Source organism: Pogoniulus pusillus, chromosome 7, assembly GCF_015220805.1.
Source record: "Pogoniulus pusillus isolate bPogPus1 chromosome 7, bPogPus1.pri, whole genome shotgun sequence".
NCBI classification, from domain to species: Eukaryota; Metazoa; Chordata; class Aves; order Piciformes; family Lybiidae; genus Pogoniulus; species Pogoniulus pusillus.
The window spans coordinates 19,630,211-19,645,513 of NC_087270.1; the positions used below are offsets into that span (position 1 = coordinate 19,630,211).

Genomic DNA, 15,303 nt, shown 5'->3' on the forward strand with positions numbered 1-15,303 from the left:
TTTCTCTCCTTAATTTCTGAAGTGCAGCAGAGAAGGGTTGAGCTACCAAGCATTCTTTTAGACACCAGCCAATTTTAGCACTTTCAAATGATGTTTGATTTTTAAACCCTAATTTTGGGATTGTTTATTTGCTTTGACTTGTTTGTGGCTTCCAGCTGTGAGCTCTCTCCACTGCCAAGTGGGTTAATTTTCAAGAAAGCAGTTGGATACAGCAGGAGGAACTTCTCATCCTAGCTGGATGACCAGCGCAATTCTATGCTGTGTTTTCCTTCAGCTCAGTTTGGAAAGTGGCTGTATGGTCCTGCTCTGTGTGTGTATTTGCACACATACTTGCACATAGGTATAAAGACACTGGTACTGGCATAGTGCAGGAGTCCTCTTGGATATTTTAGTCTGAGAAAAAGTATGTGGTGCTCGCTCCTACCAGTTACTTTTTGTGACGTGGTAAACATTGTGGTTGGCATGACAACCACCCCTGAGATTTTGTAGTTTTGCAGAAGGATGATGTCACAGAATCAATAGGATGTCAGGGGTTGGAAGTGACCTCTGGAGATCTTTGAGTCTAAAATACTTGCCAAAGCAGGACCATATAATGTAGTGCAAGTCACCTAGTAACATGTTCAGATGGGTCTTGAAAGTCTCCAGAGAAGGAGACTCCATAACCTCTCTGGGGAGCCTGTTCTGGTGCTCTGTGATCCTTACAGTAAAGAAGTTATTCCTCATGTTGAGGTGGAACTTCCTGTGCTGTAGTTTACATCCATTGCTGCTTGTCCTCTCACAGAGACAATTGGAAAAAAAGCCTGTCCCCCTCCTTGACATCCAGTCCTCATGGTATTGCTATTGCATTTATTTGATTCCCTCTCAGTCCTCTCTTCAGACCGAAAAGCCCCAAGTCTCTCAGCCTCTCTTCATAAGGCATGTGTTCCACTCCCCTAATCATCCTTGTTCCCTTCCATTGGACTCCTTCAAGTACATCCCTGTCCCACTTGAAATGGGGGAGCCTAGAAATGGATGCAGTAGCCTTTCCTAAGGCCTATCAGTCCTGCGGTGCCAGTGCCAGAGTGACACTCTGCCTCTTATTCCCTCGGGCACTGCCCATATAAGCCCATCTAGGGTAATAAACATCTTATTTAAAAGCAGTGTAAGAAAATGAATGGGAAGGGTAAACACAAAAGAAACAGGCTGTATGAAGGAGGTTGCCTTATTGTGGCATTTCTAGGTCTTTATTTCTTAGTATTCATTATCTCTCTTAGCTACTTTGGGAATATTGCACTGTAATAACTAAGTGGATGGCAGCTTCACCACCATCACTTCCAGAGCAGGAGATTTCTATTTGTGTTGTAGGAAGGTGGCAACATTTGAAGTGTCAGCCAACTGGTTGAGGGGAATCTACTGCAGGACCTCTAACAAAAAAAATCTGGAGGACTCCCATCAAAATAGATGGCAGCTAAGCAAGAAGTCAGGATGCAATTCTGCCAGAGAGTAGGTAATGATTAAAGTGCTTTGTATTTAAAAGCAAGAGAAGTCCCTTTCCATTCACACTACACTCGTGAATTTTCTTTTCCATGTTGAAGGTGAAAAATGCTGTATTTTTACCTGGTCAAACACCCTTGCATGGAGCCAAGTGGTTTATTTGCACATGAAGAACATTTTTTTGACAAACACATCTGTCTATTTAGCAACTTCCTTCAACGTTCTTCAAAATCTCTGCTTAAAATAGGTAAGGGAAGACTGTGATCCCTTCCTTCAAACAGGCAATGGCTCTTCATTTAAATGATACTTCATTTAAGATCCTGACCAAAACTAATCTCTCTGAATTTCCTTTCTGGATGTGTTCAAACCCTGAGGATCAACCTGGAGCTGTGAGCTAAGGACTATGAACTCCTTAGAAAGCAATCTGAAGTACTATTTCTTTTCCCCCACTTACATTTCTTTCAGTGAGGTTAGCCTTTCCTTTCAAAGAGCATTTTTCTACCTTAGGCATATTTTCCAGGTTAGATGATGAGGGTCAAGCTGCACATATTCCATTACTCTGTTCCATGCCCTCTCTAGCCTTTGCCTTAGATAATTTCCCCCAACAGCAGTGTTGTTGAGCTGCAATTTCTATTCTGTAGTGAACATTAGGAAAGATTCAGTTTTCCTAATGCTCTCCTACCTGCTTTCAATGTGCAGGTAGGAAAGTTGAATAGAGAAGAATTTTGGGAACTTTGTTTTGTGCTCTTTAGGTAGTCTAACGTTTCTAAATGTCCCGATTATTGTGGGCTCTTGAAATTTAATTGCAAAAGCACCCTTGATGGTAACTGGAAGTTTTCACATTCCCTGGTGTTCATGTTCTAGCCATTTCTTAAATTGGCTGATAATTATATTTCTACAGTTCATTATAAAAGAAAATGATCCCCAAAAGATCCCAAATGTTCACAATCTTTTTGTTCTCTATTCCAGAAGTACTTGTTCATAAAATATTAAAAAACTAACTTACATTTTCTTAGGTTACTTCATCCAGGTTTAAGTTTTTTTTTTTTTTTTTTTTAGGCTTCAAACCATAAAAGGAGCTTTGCAGAAACACTGCAGGTCCTTAAAAATTCAATAACTACATCATCAGTTTAGCTCAGGATGTTGTCTGCAGAAATGTATCATGTATTGCTTGCAGCTTTATCTCAGCTTGTGAGGCACAATGCAGAGAGAAGAATATTGGAAGGAGTGCTGCAGTTGCTTAGCCATCTGAAGGCTCACCTGTGCATGGGGGTACTCAGTAGGAGCTGTCACTGAATCATTTTCTATGCAGAGATCAATTCATTCACAGTATCACCAAGGTTGGAAGAGACCTCACAGATCATCATCAAGTCCAACCCTTTACCACAGGGTAAAGGACAGGACACAGCAGCAACTGCTCTGTTTCAATTTGATCAAAGTTCCAAGGCAGTCGTATTCTAAAATAAATATCTTCATTTAAGTGGAGCAGCTGCTGCAATTTAAATGTATGTGCTACCTTGAACTGAAATAATTTTCAAGTGTAGACAAGATTTAAGTACTTGGAGGCTGACTTTTAATTAGTATGGCTGACAGCACCACCGCGGAGCTGGTTTGTCTTAATAACAGAAGCTAAACTTACACTAAGTTTTCCAAGCATCATAAGAAAATGCAAATAAGATAGAGCCCTTTAAAGGGCTTATGACTACCTCTGTCATTGTTACTACTGATGTGATTTTTAATCATAATTCCATTGGCTTCCCTTTGCCTGTGTCAGCTGCACTCCCTATTTGGCACCGTACCCAATATTTGAGTGGTACAGCAGAGCTTCTCTGTGAGAATGGCAGAAGGTGACACTATTGTTGGGAATGATGTACAGCCATGGTCTTGACCAGTCCCACAGGATTTTGTACCGTATCTATGCAAGATGGTGTAGGCAGAGGACAGTCTTACTTTCCAAGATAGGGACTGTGCTATGTAATTATACGGCAAGATCCCAAAGAGCTGCCGCTGGCGTGACCCCGTCCCTCATAAAACATATTTCTGAAAGATAAGTCTGTTGTTACTTTAGAAGGTTTGTGTTAGTGTAAATACACTGTCTTTCCTCAGCTAGGAAAATGAGCAAAACAATCTTGTCTTTGCCCATAAGTGGCAATGCAGTCTTGGACATCTTTGTTTTCTGTGTTAATCATTATCTGGGAGATGGTTTATTCAGCAGCCTGAAAACCAGAATGGCTTCAGTGACCCTAGGATGTACAAGGTTGCAGAGTGTTCACAGCTGCAGCAAAAGCAGGGCATCACCCCAGCCTGGAGATTAACAGCTGCTGGCAACTTTCTGCAGCTATGAGATAGAGCTTTTTCTTTTACTCCTTATCTGGAGCTGGACAGTGGCTAATTTTTCTTCTGCTTGTAGGCAACAGTTGATGGGTAAAAAAAGTTATCAAGAAACACATTACCAAATATTTTCTTATTTAGTTAGAATCAGCAGATTCTTAGCAGCTGTGATGGTTTGGGTGCTGCCTGCCCCCCCCACACTTGTGAAAATCATCCAGACGAAGCTCAGTTGATCTGGAAATTGAAGGAAACTTTATCTTTACAGCTTAGCACAATATAAAAGCAGATATTTACAATATATACAGAAATATGCAAGTTGAAAAAATAATACAGAAACACAACACCCTTCCCAGAAACCTGAGTCCCCAGAAGGGCTCTCAACCACCCTTCCACCTTCTCCCACTCTTCTACCTTACCCCAGATTTTGCCTTACATTTAGGATAGTTTAGAGGGTTGGCTGGGGGGGTGGGTTAAGAAGGAGGTGGATTTGTCAGGCAGGTTAGAGAGAGAAGTGCAGCCCAAAAAGCCTGGAATGCAATTCCTCTATCTATATTTATGTTCTGGTTCTTATACATCTCAGCAGGTCTATGAGTGAAGTAGACATCACCCTTGTTTCCTTTTCACAGCCTATAATCTAATTCTTACAGTGGCCTTCCAGTATCTGAAGGGGGCCTACAGGAAGGCCAGGGAGGGACTATTTGCAAGGTCTTGCAATGTCAGGACAAGGGGTAATGGGTTTAAACGTGAAGAGGGGAGATTTATACTAGATGTTGGGAAGAAGTTCTTTACAGTGAGGGTGGTGAAACACAGGAGCAGGTTGCCCAGGGAGGCTGTGGGTGCTCCTTCGCTGGAGGTGTTGAAGGCCAGGTTGGATGAGGCCTTGAGCGGACCTGTTCTCGTGGGAGGTGTCCCCTGCCTACGGCAGCAGGCTGGAACTGGATAATGCTTGAGGTGCCTTCAACCTAAACCCATTCTATGATTCTAATCTCCAGAGGTCGCTTCCAACCCCCCTACCATCCTGTGGGACTCTGTGATCTAAAAACTGAGAGCTCACAAAATCTTCAGCCTCTTTTAAACCTCGGCCCCCGCGTCACAGCCTCTGAGGGGAGGGAGTCTGCCTGAGCGTGCCCAGCTCCCCTCAGTGCTGAGCAGTGACCTGCCTGCCTCCTCTTTGGGGAGCAACATCCGCAGTTTGGAAGGAGGTTTTTTCCAGTTCTCGGACATTTTGCTGTCTGCTGTCAGCCCTGGGGTAACAGATGTGAGAGAGGAGTGGAAACAGGGACAGCAGAAGGAAGGAAAATGGTGAGTGCCATGTTGAGGACTAAGGAGGCTTTGCTGCGAAGGGTTGCTGGCCTGGCAAGAAATGGCTGCCACTCACTCCCGCAGGTCATCTCGTCTTGCCTCGCCCTCTCTGGAACCTTCACCACTCAGTTTGGATCATATTCTCAGGCACTAAAGCAGCAGATTTTGCCGTTTTCATGTTCTATGGCCTTTCCTAGTGATTATTAACTAGGAAATCCCAGGTGACAGCGCCTGCGTTTATTGAGGCGTTAGGCACGGCATACTTGTGAGGGACCTGTAGTATTCCCCCTCTCCTCCTTTCTCTGGCTGTGCTCGATAAAAACTTCTTACCTAGCTTAAGCACAGGCTTTAACCTTGTTGTGAATACACAACTTCTTAGCAGAGTCCTTTATCCACAAAGAAGGAAGTTCAAAGCACTGACTGAACAACTACCTGAGGGGAGGTTGTGGCCAGGAGGAGGTTGCTCTCTTCTCTCAGGTAGCCAGCACCAGAACGAGAGGACACAGCCTTAAGCTATGCCAGGGGAAATTTAGGCTGGAGGTGAGGAGAAAGTTCTTCACTGAGAGAGTCATTGGACACTGGAATGGGCTGCCCGGGGAGGTGGTGGAGTTGCTGTCCCTGGAGCTGTTCAAGGCAGGATTGGATGTGGCACTTGGTGCCATGGTCTAGCCTTGAGCTCTGTGGTAAAGGGTTGGACTTGATGATCTATGAGGTCTCTTCCAACCTTGGTGATACTGTGATACTGTGAACCCCTCTCACCCCAGTAAGAACATTGCAGGGAGAACAACACATTTTGCTTTCTGGTCGTATATCCTTCATGAAATGTAAATAAATACTAGGCTATGAATTATGTGCCTTTGCACATAGAAATTTAAAGACTTTTCTCAGGGGAAACCATGGGCAGATTGTTTTTTTAATTGCACTTAATCCCAACCAGGTTCATTTAAAGGATGTGAAAATATATTAGAGACAGTCAATTTAGTTTATCTTATGCTTAAGCTAGTTTGGTTTATTGGATTATGGTAGATAGATAGATTCAGATACTAGAAATCTTTAAAAATCACTTTCTTTTCCTGTGAAGCATGATTGCATTTTAAAACAAATCCACACTAAAGCATGGCAGACATTAAGTTTTAATCTACAACCAAAGTTCCCAGAATCTTCAGATGTCCAAATCCTACCTTTCAGGTCTTTAAGCTAAAATTGTTTAACATTCTTCAAATAAAGTTAATTTCTGTTTGCAGAAGCAGACTGAAACATTTTGTCCTGGTTCTACAGGACGTGGAGCTTGTTGCAGTGACTCTGTGGGAAGCGTAGTTCCATCCTGCAGACTGATGGGACAGCTGCCATGTTTAATGCTACGTAATGATACTTTTATTTTGGCTCCTCACCACAATATTGCAGTACCAGTTTACTTAACCTTAAGCACTAAAAATTGTGACCCTCACTTCTCAAAGACACCAAAACTTTTATGAAAGGCCATCAGCTTTTCATTCCAAGAATCTCTTTCATATAAATGCATTCTGTGGAAAGTTCCTAATCCTCTTTCAACATTCCAGCTGTATATTTCAAAAAGTACAATCTTTTTACAACCTACACTTGCTAGATAAGACCAAACCTATTCTGCATGTTTTTCTGAATCAACAAAGCATTTAGTTAGAGGCTGGAAGGCAAGAAAGCAACACCTTTCAACGGTTGAATCTTTTACTGGCCAGGAAGGAAAACGTTTGATGAAATGTTTTGTCAGGTAAATACATTATTGATTATTTTAGAATCAAATGAGCTAAGAGGATAACTACACAAATAAAATAGGTCAATATTTAAGAACAGTTTTATGAGTTCTGTACAACTACACAGGAAAAAGAGCCAATGGCAACGAGATTGTGGTAGCAAATATGCTTAACAAACGTGGGGTTTCTGATGCTGTTGTGACCCTTTCCCTTATCTTCTCCGTCATACTGCACAGTAAAGTAAGATAAACTGCTGGCATGGCCCCTGGAAACCAGCTGGCTTGACAGACTACCTGACGAAACAGAATTTACATGAGAATGACAGAGTAAGGGGCCAAATTCCTTACTGCTTAAGGTTTTGAGCTTTAAAACAGGAACAAAAAGTAACCAAAACAACGAGAAAAAAAAAAAAGAAAAATAAAAAAAGGGCCGTTGGGATCTTACATTTGTAAAAGTCAGGCTCCAACTTAACATTTGTGCTAGGAACATGGTGCCCTGAGACTAGTATTTGGCCTGCTCTGACAAAGGGTCTAGTTGCTAATTGCCGAGGGTGATCCAACTAGAACATTTGAATGCCCTCAACACACCAGGGTACAGAGCCTTTTCAGAAATCTGGAAGAGATTTCTGGAAGGCTACAGACTGAGATAAACATAGCAGACAAAGCTTTCGCTTATCACGAACTTCTGTAACCCTACTTAAGTGAGAATAGCTAAGCCCGTGGATTTATATGTAGTGAGGGTTATTTGTTTTTGCTTTGTCTTAAAAATCAAGCTGGAAAATGAAGTTAATAATTCTAAACAGATCTTTTTTTCCCTTTCAGCTCCCATTCATCCATTCCTGGCTGAACAAATGTTTTCCTTGATTAAAGGACTACAGACAGTGTCAGAACACAGTTTTGGTATAATTGCTTTATGATGCTGAAATCACTCTCGTGTCAGTTTTCTGATATTTTTCATGGTTCAAAGACCTCTGGAAAACGCTTGAAAGGGGCATCTTGCAGAAATCCTGTTTAGTAGAAAGTAAGGTAATGAACAAACCTATTTTGGAAACCATGAAGTGCTATCATCCAAAAGAATCATCCTGAACAAACTGCTTGATAGCCTGAAGCTCAGACTGTTCTTTGTGGACTTGTGGGTAATTGCTGCAGTGAAGAACATGCATATATTAAATTAAAGGTGTAATGGTTTAAATTTATTCTTTTATTATTCAGTTAAATATGTTAAATCTCATACTTGCTTCACTTACTGTCAGCACAAGGCTTCAGGCACCCCTGTAATGTAGTAACTGATGGAGCTACACACACTGACGTTGTTCTGTGGCAGGTGACAGCACAGCTTTGAATTAATATTAGGCTGTTATTAGTAATACTAATATATTCACTTGTAGAGACAGTGTATCTTACAAAAGGGATATTGTTTTTGAACTGTGTAATCTGGGTGTTTGCTACACTGTGTTGACTAATGCCACATTTGGCCACAGGTGTGTCACACATGGAGAGCAAACATTTTATGACTATCAAGTTCAACCCCTGTTTTTCTCTGCTTGGGTTCTGAACCAGGGCTGCTACCACAAGGCAGATTAATAACCAAGGGATTAATGGTGAACACACTATGCTTGTGTGCTGCAGATGATATGGCTGATCTTTAGATGACAAAATAAACTCGTTTATGATTCAAGAGCAGCAAAATGGCCTCAGAGACCAGCAGAACTTTCCATCCTATTTCATAAACTTGGCTGCAATAAGTAAGCATGTTAAATTGTGTCATCTGTAATATGAGGTCATACTGCATGAGCTTTGTGGCTTATGTGAACTGCAAACCATTACTCCAGCAAAAGAGCTTTGCAAAATGAGACCATAAAAGTCACAGAAACTGAGATGGACAATGGAGAAAGCTATGCTTTTAAATATAGTGTAGCTTCTATCACAAGCCATCTGGCTGGGAATAAGTTTACCATTTTGAATCAGTGGTGGCTTCTAGATGCATCATGCAGTCACAATGTGACAGAGAGACACTCATTCCCACAATATTTATAAGCAACTCTTTCACATAAAGTATACTAAAGACAAGAATGAGAGTTTTTAAAAGTAGGTGACTAAGCCAAGACAATGCACAACCACAAGCCTTTGTGGAAGCTTTTGAAACATCACAATCAAAGGGGTTTGTTTTGCTTTAATCACAGGCAGAACTGGGGATCTTCCGAGGTGTGGAGGAGGTGTCTCCTGAGCGTGTGACTGCAGTGAATCCCAGGGATGACTGATGGCCACATGATACTGGTGCCAGTGACCTGCGCTGCTGAGGTATGCAGCTTCTGATCACCGTGTCTGACTTGGTAGCAGCCCCAGGCCTTCCCCCACTCCCAGCTGATCTACCTGTCTCTGATCTCTGGATTTGGTTTCTAGTCTATACTCTTCTGTACTTCTATGGCTACTGATGTCCACCAAGATGGAGAGAAACCAAAGAAACAGAGCAGTACTTTGAGTAGCACATTGGAGATCACAGAACTACAGAACATTAGGGCATGGAAGTGTAGTCTCAAAAGATCATCCAGTCCAACCCCTCTGCAAGAGCAGGATCACCTAGAGTGTGTCATGTGCTTCTGGGACATGAGGCTTAGAGCAGGACACTTGGTGCCTACAAATGATTTGCCAAATGTTTCTTATAAATCTCCTATGTAAAACTGCAAAATCTGTCAAATTTCCCTGGAATTTAAAGCAGTCTAATAACCACAATAAGTGACTATATTAACACAGAGCAAACATGCACGGGGTGATTAATAGATAAAAATGAACAGCAGAGGAAAGGAAAAACTACATATTAACTCTGTGGGAGCTCCTGTATTAATTGGCACATAATCAGCTACAACTGCTAATAATCACACAGCTCTTTAAGCCAACACACACAGCACTGCCAACACCGCCTTAAGAGCTAGAGATTAGAGAATATGCAAATATTCTTTGCAAGTGAGGTTGCTAGATAAAAGTCATGCCTTAATAGCTTAAAGATCACTGATCCTCAGTTTTGCTTATGTCAAAATGTGACAATGTGGGATTTCCTCATGGTAAACTTCCTCTGCTTGCAGGCTACTGAATAATGTCTGTTAGAAAACACATTTTTTTCTGTGTACTGTATCTTGATAATAGCTGTCTTCAGAGCACTCAGTCTTCTTGATGGGACATTCTGCAGATTTTTTGGAGGATCACCTTCTGCTGGATATTGTCCCCTGGATAAACTATATACCTTAGCTTGCCAGAGCTACCACTGAGTCACACAATACCAGGCAAAAGCAAATTGATTGTATGGCAACAAAGGATTGAGCTCTTTTGATGACAAGCTCAGAAGCAGTTACAGACTCAGGGGGAAAAAAAATCCCTCAAACATTTAAAAAACCTACAATAACCCTAACAACATCCTCTTGTTCTAGCTGTCACTTAAGGTTTATCAGCTATCAATTCAAGGAGCCAATACTGCAGAATTGTATCTCCATAGAACTGACTTTCTGAGTAGGCTATCATCCTTAGGTTTCCATTTGCTCTATTACTCATGGGTTTTCTCGTTGCTACTGAATGCAATAGAAACTTCAAAGCCCTCTCTCAGGAGACTCTCTGTTTCATTACTCATGCAGAGTCTCTTGCCCTCCTGCAGCCCTGGTGTGGCTGTGACATATCCACATAAGCTTTAATGAGGTGCCTCTAACATAGGGCATGACAGTTCTGCTTTGTAAAGAGGGTTGCTGGAATGCTGAGGGTTTCCTGTTCTCCTTAGAAGGTCAGCTGAATTGCATTTAGAAGTGTTTATGCAATGTTTTGTTAATCCCTTAAGTCTACTTGTGCAATATTTATGCCTTTTGGCTTCCCAGCACTTTGACAGGGACCGTGCAAGCCATTTTGATAGCCACTTTAGGATTTGTTCTGCCAAACAGAGATATCTCAGGGTTTGTATTATGTTGTTTTAGGAATGGCTTTTGGGACATACGAAACATCGTTTAATGCAAACAGTGAGCTATAACAGTTTTCAGGTGTATTTTCACTTAGATCAGCAGTAGCTGCATTTGTGTCTTTTCTCCAAAATAGCATTCTTCATCTTGGCCTAGATGTTCCTCTTATGAAAAGCCATAAATGTGGTAAGGATTAAGAGTAGGATATGTGCTGTCTTCTCTTATCAGAGGTGCTTCCTTCTGTTCATGTCTGCAGCATGCTGACTTTACCATCCTTCTCCTCTGCCCTCACCCCAAAAGAAAGAAAACAAAAACAAAGCAGGGAAAGGATAAATTAATAAATACAGACACTTGTGTAAAAGCATGGCTGGTGTTGCCTAGTGACTAATAGCTATCAGAGTCAAATTAGCCAAGCTGCTTTGGAGACACAAGTGATTAGCCAATAGGGACCTAAGAAAGAGGGGAAAGTGTGAAGGGGAGATTAACTGAGTTCAGAACAGAAGGTAAAGATGAAACAGTGAGGTGGGGGCTAAAGTCCTTGTGCTAATCTTTATCAGTTTTATTTGGTTTTACTGTGAATGATGATAAGGGTTCATAATCCTTTTTTTTTTAAGTCTTTTTTTTTTTCCTTGGGCTGACCCTATGGTTTGCTTTTTCTGATTGAAGCCCTAAGAGTTTGGATGTGGGTTTTTTAATTTTGTTCCATTTGTGTTGTTTTCTTGAGTAGAGCTGTTTTGTGCACTTCAAAGGCATAAGTGCAAGGAATAGTGTGCAGGCTGAAATCAGAAAAATACCAAGCTATGAAAATTTGGGGAGAATGGAAATATGGTGCTAGAGAATTACTGAAATGAGTGTGTGGGGAAACTGTTTTATAAATATATATATATATAAAATAGCATGTAAAAACATTATTCCCTGTTGCTTAAATAAAATGAGATTTTTTTTTTTTAATCACCATTAAATGTCCTAACTATTGCTTCTTTTTGCTATTTTAGAATCAATAAGGACTTCAAGCCTGATTGCTTTGGGGATTTCTGGCAATTTCTGAAGATGTACAATGGAATGTGTCATGTCTTCTCTGAAGGTAAGAATTAGTTACTGTGGTTTCTTTGGAGTACATGGAGAGCCAATGAGGCTCACCTGCTGTTAAGAGGTTTTCCTGCATCCCTGGTTTGTATGCACTCAAGTTTTCTGTGTTAAAAAAAGATAAATCAAAAGATCAGGTTTGGTGTCATCCTGAAGAAAATAGGCCTTTTTACCTTTTTGATCTGAAAGAGCAGTTTTGAAAGTATCTTAATATTACTCTGATGAAATAAAGTGTAATTGAAGTAGAACCATTTCAGATAAGAATGAAAAGGGGTTCTTTTTCCTAATAATTTAATGTATTTGCAAAAGGTATGTGCCCAGATTTAGGTAATGCTGTGAGGAGATGAGGGGCTTGGTGTATTAAAGACCTTCAGAATTCCTGCCTCTTGGAACTACACTCAGAAATAGACAGCTTACTAAAGATAGTTAATTTCAGTCCTGTCATAGGATCTTGGGATATCGCTATAAACCCAGAACTTTGCTGGATGTAACTGAAATAGGCATTTTAATTTAGCACATTTTTCCTGCCAGATATTGTAACAGCTCCCCTGTTGAAATGTATGCTTCTGTTACCTTCAGGTAACCAACAGAGATCCCTGTTATTTCTGGTATCCTCGGGTTCTGGGACTACAATAAATTTGGGCTTTAATTTACACATTTTTCCACTAGAAAAGAATATAATGATTTGCATTTGTCTGTAATACTTATGGCCTCACCCCTTTGCAAATCTAGAAACACAGCTGTTGTGTCTGTAGTGGAAGATTTGAGGTATAGAGATTTTCTCTGGCTGATACTGTGGGATGATTAATTAAAGGAAAATAATTTAAGTCCCATTACACTCTCTTCCTTCTGTGGCTTTCCACCTAAAAGGAGCCTTGAAATGAGTTAATGTTCTGTATGCACTTTTCAGTTAAGCATGAAGAAGAAACCTCTCTGTTTGCTGATTTTGCTACCCAGAAAATGTATTTCTGGTTAAGTTTTGAAGTATTATAAATGATGAAGAAATTACATCTCTTATGAATGTCTATGAAAACATTGATATAAACCAACCAGGGAGAATAGGGAGTGGAGGAACATCTTGTCTCTGCTACAGATGCTGGCTGTGAGAGGAGCAGTCATGGCTAGCTGTTGCTTGCTATTCTACAGCATTTTTCCTGTGTATGTCCTCCTCCTAAGACAAGATGAGGTCATGCAGAGATCTATGAGTGCATGGGGATATTGGAAAGGGCCCTCAGGTGTCATAGAAACCTGAAGCTGGACTCCAAGTTCATCTTGGATAAGAGGCAAAATAAAATTGTAGAATCATAGAATCAACCAGGTTGGAAGAGACCTCCAAGATCATCCAGCCCAATCTATCACCCAGCCCTATCCAATCAACTAGACCATGGCACTAAGTGCCTCATCCAGTTTTTGTGTTGAACACTTCAAGGGATGGTGACTCCACTACATCCCTGGGCAGCCTATTCCAATGGTAAATCACTCTCTTTGTGAGGAAGTTCCTTCTAATACCCAGCCTATACCTACCATGGCACAACTTGAGACTGTGTCCCCTTGTTCTATTGGTGGTTGCCTGGGAGAAGAGACCAACCCCCACCTGGCTATGCTTAACACAGGGTAACCACATTCTGGGAATGAAGCTGCATGTCACATACTGAAAAGAAAACTGCTTCTGCAGCTTCAGCCTGTGAATGATGGAATGGTGCTGATAAATATACAGCCTGTGGGAAGGCCTGAATGCCAAGCTTGCAAACTGAAATTATGGACTGCTGGACAGCTACCTATGGCATATGAAATATGTATGTGTAGCTTTAAAAGAGCTTCTGAGAGGATGCGAGGAAAATGGCAGTGCAACTTTCTTCTGCTTTTTTCTTCTTGTCTCTCTTCCACCTGATCTAACATTTTCCTTTTGTTAATCACTAGGCCAGCACCATTTTCCTAGCACCCACTAACCTGTAAACATCTCTCACTTTCCACCTGCCTCCTTTAAGATTAGTTTCATGCTGTGATCCACCAGAGTAACCCATCTAACTTCTAACTGCAGAGATTGCAGTAGCAGTTTCACATTGCTTACAAAATCCTATCAAAGTCAGAAATTGTTTTCTTTATGTGAGTGGCAAGGCAATTACTGAGCTGAGTGACGTGGCCAGAGAGTGCATTTCTACTAGAAGCTATCACTATGGCAGAAACTTCTGCCAGGAAAGCAGTGACTGACAGCTTTTGGCTTATTGCTATGGGCCTTGTGAAAACTTCAGTAGAAGTAATGACTGTTACTGTTCTTAACCAACAAAGTGCTGTACCAGTAATTAGGTTTCAACTGACTTGCATCTCCTTTGTAGCCATTAATCGGAGAGCAATATGCAGATTGCTGCTTAATAATAGAACACTTCTATAATCACTTTCTTCATGATCATCAATTCATTTGATTCCTTGTGTGGCAAATGTTGGATCCTTCATGAGTCTATTTAGCCATCAGACCAGTTTCTAAACTTCATTGTTTATCAAGCTAGTGACACTTGGAAGTGCTGCGACTTGCAGAGCCTAATAGGAGCAGATGTAGAACTTTATTTTGCAAAACAGACAGAGCGAGGCCTTTCAAAGAAAGCTCCAGATTGTCCAAACCACATATGGATGACAGAGACAGGAACAGTGTGAGCTGTGTGCTGAACTTATTTTAAACTCCCACTCACAATTTCCAAATGCAGCACTCTGTCAGAGAGCAGGCATAGAGAATTTTAGGAACTAGAGTGCCTGTATAAATAAAGGCTTTAGAAAGCTGTTTTGGCAAAAGTGGTAATGACTGGTTTATTACCTGTTTATGGGAACGTGACTAAGACTGAAACCTAACAGATAGGTGTTATTAGATTACAAATATGTTCTGCAGTTAGGCTTAATGTTTACTTTGACAAAAAGGCCAAAAAGTTTTTGAAGGTATGATCGTTGTTTTGAAAATGGTGATACAAGGCCCTGGGAGGGGAGTAAATACCCATGTATTACACATCAGCAGATGTATGCGTCATCTGATGACCCACATCAGCTGTTTTGTGACCTTTCTGGCTGAAAATGCCAAACCTGATTTCCCCCATATATTTCAATGGGTGTTGCTTCAGGATATAGCTCTGCACCGGGCCAGGTTTCAGTCTCTTCCTTGTCCGCTCATCTGCTGCTGTCTGGAACAGGTGGTGTAGTCACATAGTAACAAATTGTCAAGTTTGCAATCGAATGAGGACTCAACGATCCAGTCTCTCTGCCGGGGCTTCAGTCGGTGTGTTTCAGCCCTCCACAGGTGCAGTCCTGTTCTCGAGATTTCTCTAAAGTGTGTTCTACTTGCTCCCTTCTAGTAGAACAAAAATAAAGTTCTTGCACAGTGAGAGTGAGTCACTGATCCAATCTTTTCATAAAATAAACTGTGTTATTAGGCTTAGCTAAGCTACTTTTTTACACTGC

At 41.1% G+C, this 15,303-nt stretch overlaps 1 long non-coding RNA gene across 1 annotated transcript in view; it reads left to right on the forward strand.

Annotated features, from left to right (window-relative positions):
• The window catches only part of LOC135176791 (uncharacterized), a 129,239-nt gene that overhangs the window by 32,229 nt on the left and 81,707 nt on the right, over window positions 1–15,303 (forward strand). The window contains exons 3-5 of the long non-coding RNA XR_010302822.1: window positions 7,658–7,735; window positions 9,019–9,136; window positions 11,769–11,857. This is a non-coding gene — a long non-coding RNA (uncharacterized LOC135176791). The remainder of the gene's footprint in view (window positions 1–7,657; window positions 7,736–9,018; window positions 9,137–11,768; window positions 11,858–15,303) is intronic.